This window comes from Olea europaea, chromosome 2 (assembly GCF_002742605.1).
Source record: "Olea europaea var. sylvestris chromosome 2, O_europaea_v1, whole genome shotgun sequence".
Lineage (NCBI taxonomy): Eukaryota > Viridiplantae > Streptophyta > Magnoliopsida > Lamiales > Oleaceae > Olea > Olea europaea.
Window position 1 is genome coordinate 24,324,710 of NC_036238.1, and position 9,340 is coordinate 24,334,049.

The window sequence follows — 9,340 nt, forward strand, 5'->3', positions numbered from 1 at the left end:
GATTTTAACATTGCTAGGATGAGATGAACCCTTGTTATGAGATTTTTGGTATTAATTAATTATTTTGACGTTTAGCATGTATGTTTTCTTGGATATTTATTATTGTTTTTACCGACTTCTTAATTAATTAGCTACTAATTAAGATGATTTATTGGAATGTATTATTATCAAGTCTGCATTTATTTTTGCTACATTTATACTTTTACCTTTTTACATTTATACTTACTAGTTACTATATTTCGATTTCATCACAAACAAATGGATCTACACTTATTTGTTGAGGGCTTGTTCAGTTTTGGAGGAGACGAATCGCCTATGACACCACAAAGTCAATTTCGGAATGAATTTTTCGGTCTAAATGATATACCCATACTTGAAGATATTCAAGATTTGGATGCTCATGGAAGCAATAATCTAATTGATTTGAATGATGTTGACGTTTTCGAAGCGGAACATGAAGAGGAAGAAGAAGCTGAATTAAACATTCTCGATGCTACGGGAAAGCGAAAGGAGAAAAACAAACAAAATGTTGGGATTACTTCAAGTTTATTTCAATAGGAAAAGTCATCGAATCTAAAGTAGTATGTAAATATTGCCAACAAAGATTGACATGACAAAAAGGGATTGGTACCACCCACCTCAACCGCCACTATAAAGTATGTGCGGTCAAACATGGACTTCTTCCAGTCGATCAAACACAATTGCAATTTGACAATCCAGGCATTGATTCTACAACTAGCTGTATTCAGAGGAGAAAGCTCGAACTGGAATGGTGAAACTTGTTGCTACTGCTGAGTTGCCTCTAGCAATAGCGAACAACCAACACTTCGTCTCGTACGTGAAAGAATATTTGCAATCAATTTACGTTGGGGTAAGTCGAAACACTCTTCGTTTAGATACAATATAATATTTCTTTGATTCAAAACAACAATTAATTATGGATTTATGAAAATACGAGGATGTTATATCTTTAACTTCGGATATATGGGAATATATTAATCAAAGAGTGTATATAGCTGCAACTACACATAATATAAACTTTCTTTGGTGTATGCATAAAAAAATTATTGCTTTTAGAATTGTTGAGTTTCCTCATAGCGCTAATAATATATATAGCCTTTGTTTGAGCAACATTGTTGGAATGAAAATACATTTTTGAATAGTATATTGATGAGAAATGTGTAGTTAAAAAATAAGAATTTTTTTTGATTTTACGTGTAATATTATTTTATTGAAGAATGTGTGGTTGAAATGATGTCAAATCACTGTGGAAGAATGCATTTTTTCCAAATAATGTGGCTCAAATAAAGCCATAATGTCATAATGAGTGTTATTAGAAAATATCATTGCGGGAGTAAAATTCGTTCTTCTACTTTCGATAATGCTAGTGTTAATAAAGTAGTTGTTGATAAATTGTGTAGGGTACTGCAACCTAATTTTGATGGGTATTTGTTTTATATTTATTATGTGTACCATATTTTGAACTTAATTATGCAAGATGGTTTAAAGTATATAAAGGATGAACTTCAAAGGATTAAGAATGCACTAATATATATTACGATCACTCATAGTCGAAAATAAGCATTTGAGGATTATTGTGCCGAAATTGGAGTGATGAATGCTAGAATATTTGTTAGCGACGTAGGCTATAAATGAAACTCCACTTATTTATTATTAAAGTCATGCAAAGATTTTGAACATTTAATAATTGACTTTTATAATAGCACATTAGAAATGATGACGACTCAATGTTGAATGAATCCGATTGACTTTTAGCTTTGAAAGTTAAAAAATTTTGGAATCTTTTTATGACTCCACAAATATTTTATTTGACATTTACTATTCCACTAGCTCCATGGTGCTTGAACGCTTTTATATAATTGCAAGAACATTTCATAAATACAAAAATGACTCTAATTTTAGTGCAATTATATATGCTATGAAATTAAAGTTTAGATAATATTGGAAAGACTTGTCTAAATTATTTCCTTTAGCATGCATAATGGACCTCCGATATAATTTATCAGGAAGTAAATATGTCATTGATCAAATTTCAAAAGCCTAAACTTTTAATACACCTATCATCTATATGAATTTAGAGAAAACATTATGTGAAATGTATGAATTATATGCGAAACGAATGTGTACAAATGTTAATCAAGTGCCCTCTGCACCTACTCCTTCCACTAATATTGAAAAAGATGACACTGAAATATTAAATTTATCTGAAGGCATTAATACATATAGATATGATGCAATTGCAATATGTTCATCTAGTGCTATGTCGTCTACATCTGCATCTCATCAAACATTGTACGCAAGTCCAAATGCATTGCCTGCTGAATTAATTGATTACTTTAATCATAATATGCCAACAAACAAAACAATAAAAAAGTTTTGAAGAAATAATTGAATTGTAGCAAAGGTATGAACGATGAAAGCCAGTTGTTTCTACAATTGCAAAAGATCTGCCGACACTTCCAGTTAGCACTGTTGCTTCAAAGTTTGCTTTTAGTGCAGGTAACAGGGTTTTGTCCGAGGTCAGAGCCGGCTGAAAGAAGATATTTTGGAAGCATTAATGTGTGTGAAGGATTGTCAAGATGCTCATTTCCACCAACAAGATAAATATGCCGAACTCACATGTCTTCAAGTAAATGATATTTAACTTAATCATATTAATCAAAATTTCTTATTTTCTAATCGTTACTTTCAATTTTATTTAAAAAATTGTATGCGTTATAAGTTGTTTGTGTACAATTTTCAACTCCATCTACTCAAAATTTACATAGCCAGTCTCAAACCCAAATAAAGAAAGAGGATTTATATTTTATTTTTATCTATTTAATAAAAGGGAGGAATCAACAAGCTCACGAGCTGAGCTTGCCCCTAAAGTGATGAGCCTAGCATAAGCTCGGCTCATGTGTTTAAGTCGACTCAGCCCATTGCCACCGCTATTTCCATTGCTTGTGTATGAACCAGTCTCATCATCTCTTTGAGGCCTTATCCATCCTTTACAATTCAGAAAAGGTTAGGATCATGGAGTTATCATCCAAATATACTCAAAGCGATCTACCGTGAATCAAAATTATGCCTGATTTGAAGTACTTGAAAATTACATCATAAGAGTCACCAATACGCAGACTCCAGAACCTAGAATTTCTTCTTGTGAAATATGGACGCGATATACCAACAAACCTTCTCAACATGCCTAAGTCGAGACATCTACATGTTGGAGACACATCTTTCACTACAATTTTCAGTGAAAAATGTGATAGCTCCTAAATAAATAGTCTACAAACCCTTTCTTTAATTTATATTATCAATTTGAGAGTTGATAACTTTTTGAAATGTTCACCAAATCTTCGTAGCCTTAAATGTAACTCTCCTAGCCATAGTTGTCCTGATCTCAACTTTCTTTCTAATCTTTAATCACTCAAAATGATATATGATGGCAGGTTATCGAATAAGTTCCCACGTGTTAAGTTTCGCAAGAATATCAAAACCTTACTCTTTCTGGAATCCTTTTGCCCTTGAAGATTTCATTCATTGGGACATTGGCAATCTTGAGATTTTGAAATTGGAAGATGAAACCTTTGAAGGAAAAATCTGGAACACAAAGCATGATGAGTTCCAAAAACTCAAATTCCTTAAATTAAAAGGTCTATATCTCTCAGAATGGAATTCCTCAAGCGATCATTTTCCTGTACTTGAACGATTGGTGTTGAACATTTCTACTATTTGGAGATGATTCCTTCTGTATTTAGCAATATTCCAATACTACAAAAGATTGTGGTAGATTATTGTGGCAAAAATGTTGAAAGTTCAGCTTTGCAAATTCGTGAAGAACAACACCACAATGGTAATGAAGAGTTTGAGGTGACCATCTAAAGACTTTACAAGTACAACGAGCCTCTGTCCTACTGGAATAGATAGTACACCCAAGTAAGTGAAAGATCATCCCATAATTTTTTTTGACAGAAAAATCATTTTTATTGTTTATTTGATTAAATTTTTTTATTTCCTTGCAGGTGATTCCTTGGCATTCCCATTTATGAGAAATTAAATTTCTATTAGTGTATTTTTTCCTTGCAAGTTGTATTTTTGTTTTTTCCTTGCCCATAAAGTCTAACCATGTAGAAATTCATTTCCCACATATATTTAGTCCCCGTTTGTTTTCCATTCTTTCTCCATTAAAATGAAAAATATGATTGTTATCCATCACATCAAGTCATTAAATTTGAATTTCTATATCTTGTGTAGAGTTCATAACGACTATATTTTTCATTTTCATTTTTGCAAAAATGAGAAACAAATGCCCCCTTAGAGTAGTTTGAATTTTTGAAAATAAACTAAAAAGCAAATGAGATGCATATTTACTGCAAACATTGTACTTATCATAATACAGACTTCTTAAAATTTTAATACTCACCTATTTTAATCATTGAAATTACACTGCTTAGAATAATTTGATAATAACTTATTTTCCAAATTAAAATTTTGTAATCTCTAATTTTCATTTTTATAATATAACAGAGTGTGCATCATCATCATCATCAACAACAACAAATAATTCCTACTCGTTCTTGTTGCCACATGAGAAAACTAGTTGTCGTGTAAGGTGGCAATAGGATTGGGCCATTCACTAGTTGGGCTAACTTGCTTAAGCTTGTCCCATGGATGCCAGAGCTCTTATAAATATATTTCTTTGAATTCATAGCTTATAAGCACTTAATAGCACTATCAAACAAACAAAATATAAAAAGGGAAAATTCTTGCAATCCAAGTCAAACGAACCAAATTCTCTCTTCTACCTTCATCTCCACCCACTTATGACTGTGCAACTGTAATATGAGAAATTTTTCGATTTTAACTTTTGTATCTTGTTGATTCATAAAAATAAATTAGTGAAAAAGTTAAAAAAATTTAGATTTTAATTAAGAGTTTATTTTTGTATTTGATTTTTGTGCAACAACTTCTACTTCACTTTTTGCTATTGTTTTATTCAGTATTTATTTACATTACTTCTTTGGTTCTTTGTCCTAGTTTAAGAAAAATATTGGAGAAGCCTAGTATGTTAGTTAAATTTATAGATGGATGCATGATTATGTCACCAGTGGATATGTGTTTTTGTGTTTCTTGGGTTTTCAAATTACTGGTAAAGCAAGTTTTATGGTAGATATTACACATTTCCTGTAGTGGCAAGGCTACTTGCATATTGCTGCGTACCTCGTTTGACTATTACATACATTAATCGAATTTAGCCTGCTTTTAAAAGCGTCTTCTGATTTCAGTTGTTGACCTTAACGTTCTTCGGTCATTTGTATTTATATGATCTTATTGAACTTTATTCATCATGTTGTCAAAAACTTCAAGTCAATGGTATGTAATGGGAACTTATTCATCGTCAAGTCACTAAACGACCATCCAGTCTTTGCTATTAGGAATGCAAGATGAATCCTAATTTCCAACCCTTTCATAAAATTTTCTTGTACGTTGAAGAAAAATTATCGGATGAGAACTACCAGTTGTGTTCCATTTTTTGAACAAGTTGGTATATTGCTATTAATTTGTGGGGGAGGGTTGAAAACGGTAGGGATGACAACAGGGAGGAGAAATCTTGACTTAATCAGGGATAAGCCTAAGAAACCAGTCCTAAATAGTATCCAAATAAGTTTGATGAGTGATTTTAATAAACTTGACCAATGAAATTCTAGAAGTAAGAAGAAGCTCAAAATCGTCAAGAAACTTTAGAAGTATGAAGATGAATATATGACTTAGTCAAAATTCTACTTGATTAATCAAAAATATTTTATTGGATAGAAGAATATTACATGGCTAAGGAAAAGCTCGTGATTGGTCGATAGCTATTAAAGAGTTGTTTAATTATCTTGAAATCTTCTTCTCTAAAGGAAGTGGAAGTTACTTAATCATTTTGAATTCTTCCTTTAATGGAGGTGGAAGTTATTTGTTCATTTTGAATACTTCTTCTACCAAAGGAGGTTAAAGAGAGTTACTTGATCATGTTGAACATTTCTTATCTTTTGCCTATAAATAGGTGTATTGGCATGTATTTTAAACTATCAGGTAGAAGAGAAATTTTCACGCTTGTATGAGAGAGTTTTTGAGAGAGAATTGCTCTATTGTACTAGTTATATATTGTGTGATTAATGAAAGTTTGTTTATTTGAGTGAAAGAGAGATATTCTATCACAACTTCTACCCATCAGTGGTATCAGAGCCAAGAAAGAATAAAAAAGAAAGTGATAAAATCTTTGTTTTTAGTTCGATATGGCTTCCTCAACTAGTTTTTTTCCAGCCACAGCTACCAAGGCTGACAAAAGAGAATTATGAGAATTGGAGCATACAAATGAAGGTGCTCTTAGCATCCCAAGACCTATGGAAAATGGTGGAGAAATGTCATACAGAACTTAGGTCTAAAACCGATGAAGACGTATTAAGTGCAACTGAAAAGGTAACACTCAAGAAAGCAAGGAAGAAAGATCAAAGCGCCCTGTATCTCATATATCACATAGTACATGAAGAAAATTTTGAGAAGATTGCTTCTATTATAAACGCAAAAGAAGCATGGGATGTACTTCGAAATTCATTTTGAGGTATCGAAAAGACAATGAGAATTCGCCTACAAAAGTTGAAAAGGGAATTTGAAATATTGGAGATGCTAGATAGCGAGTCAATCTTAGAGTATTTTACTCGAGTCCTCACTATAGTGAATAATGTCAAGAGCAATGGAGAAAAGATCAAAGATTTGCAGGTAATAGAAAAAATCCTTCGTTGGCTTCTCTAGAGATCCATAAACAACGGATCAATAAAAAAAACTTCATCAAAATCTCTTGATCAAGCATTGCAATCAAAGCTTTCTCTTTAGAAAAATAAATGAGATAAAGGAAATTCACAGCCAAATCGAGGAATGAGGCGATTTCAAAGAGGACGAGGTTTTAATAATAGAGAAGGAGAAGGAAGATTTAACATCAATAGTGGACATGAAATTCAATAGCAATTTTATCAAAGAGGAAGAAGACAATATAGATGTTGAGGTAGATGAAAAAGAAATGGACAAGAAAGATGCATAAATGGTTTTAATTATCAAATTGGTGACAAAAGGAACGTGCAGTGTTATAACTGTCATAAATATAGACATAATGGCAATGAATGTCATGCAAAAATTGTTGAAGTTGAAGTCGGCGGAGATACCAACTTTGATGATACAAGTGAGCCAAAATCTCTGATATTGATGGCTCATCATACAACAACAGATAATTAAAATATATGGTTTGTAGATACTGGAGCAAGCTATCATATGTGTGGGAAAAAGCATATGTTCATGGAGCTTGATGAAACTATGTATGGCCATGTCCCTTTTGACGATCTCTACAAAGTTCCAGTAAAAGGAAGAGGTAACATTTTAATCAAGCTCAATAATGGTGGTCAGGCCCAAAGCCAGCACCCGACGAAGGAAAGCGACCACGCATGCTGGCTTCGTCGAAATCTGCAGAGCCGCCGGGCAGTGTCACCTGTGTAGTCGCCGACGGTCGTCGAGTCGCTTGGAGAAGAAGAAGATGGAAACTCGTTTGATTGATTTATTTATTTTTGTTCATTTGGGCTTTTGCACAAAATTTTGGGCCTCTTATTATTTAGCCCAAAAGTAAAATTAATTTATCCAAAGTCCAAACCCATTACCCATATTAATACTCATTTGCCCTTCCAGATTTTCAGTTCGTGACTTCGTTGGCTACCGGCTGGGATCTTCTTCTTCACTTTCATTTTCTGGTTCAGAAAATCTAGTGCCAATCGCTGCCGACTGTAGACCGAAACTCGAACTCGAAGGCCCGAAGCGCCTGCTCCTGCTGCCACCTGTCGAGACTGCCGATTCCGACTGGTAAGTGGTAAATCTTTTTTTTTTTTCAGCTTTCCCTCTTTATTTATTTATTTGTTCTTTTTTTGGTTTTGTTCTATTTTGATTTGGTTATTTTTGATTTTGTTGAATTTTGTTATTGTACTCAAGTTGAATTGATTGAATTGTGAATTTTTTTAGGAGAATATTTAATTTTTTAGGATTTTGTTGGATTTTGGTTTTGTTCTATTTTTTCTGGCTTTCCCTCAATTGCCTAATGTCTATTGATTGAATTGTGAATTTTTAGGAGAATATTTATTTTTGTAGAATTGAATTGAAATTTAGAACCGGAATCATAACGTTCGATTTCAATTTTGCTATAGTGATTGAATACAAAAGAATCGAAATTTATGGTTCAATTTCAATTCTTGAAATACCAGATCAAACCACCAATAGTTGTGAATAGGGTTGGAAGTTGGAACATTATAAAAACCTATATGATTAAACATTATTGGATATATGATTACTCTAGTTGACTGGTTAGTGGTTAGTGGGCAAACAATAATTTTAGTGTAATAATTACTGTAATAATTTCCTCTTGTAATGGCAGATTGACTGGGGTGAAATTCCCTACAAGTGGTTGATAAAATTTAACCAGAAAACATGATGTTCTTGTGTCCATTAATCTGATTCTTTGTTGGTTTTATAACCCGTGTGTTCTTGGTTATTTTTTTAATCAATTGTAATTGTAAAATGAATTGGGACATTTGCAGATTATGGAACGATTTTTTCAACCAAAACGAAAGTCCATACCCAATTCTTCTACTTTTAGTTGTGCATCTAGTCCCGCCACTGATTCTAGTCGAGCACAAGAGTTATTGAATAACACAAAGAAGTCTCGGGCTCAATTTAATGTGGATGATCTTATATCTGATCTAGGGATACGCCCTCCTATCGAGTCGTATGATCCTAATATCAGAGATAATGTTAAGATTTCATACTTGGAGAAGGGTCTTTGTCAACCATATGGACATGATTTTCCAAGAAAATCGATGGGAAATGATAATAGATGTTTTTAAAAAGAATGGTTCTCCGAATTTTATTAGTTGAAATACAGTATAGAAAAGGATGTGACGTATTGTTTGCATTGCTACTTATTCAAACCTGATAGAGGGGGTCAAGTGGGTGGCCATATATTTACTAAGACTGGCTTTAGGGATTGGAAGCACAAAAAGACATTGAAAGATCATGTCAGTTTCTTTGATAATGCTCATAATCAAGCTTTTGCAAAGTGTACCAACTTGATGAATCAAAAGCAAAGTGTCTCATATGTTATGTCTAGCCAAAGTAGTAGTCAACAACAAAGTTATAGGACCAGGTTGAATGCTGTGCTAGATTGTACTAGATTTCTCTTGATGCAAGGATTGTCATTTCGTGGTCATGATGAATCGAAAGAGTCTCTTAATAGAGGAAATCTAATTGAGTTACT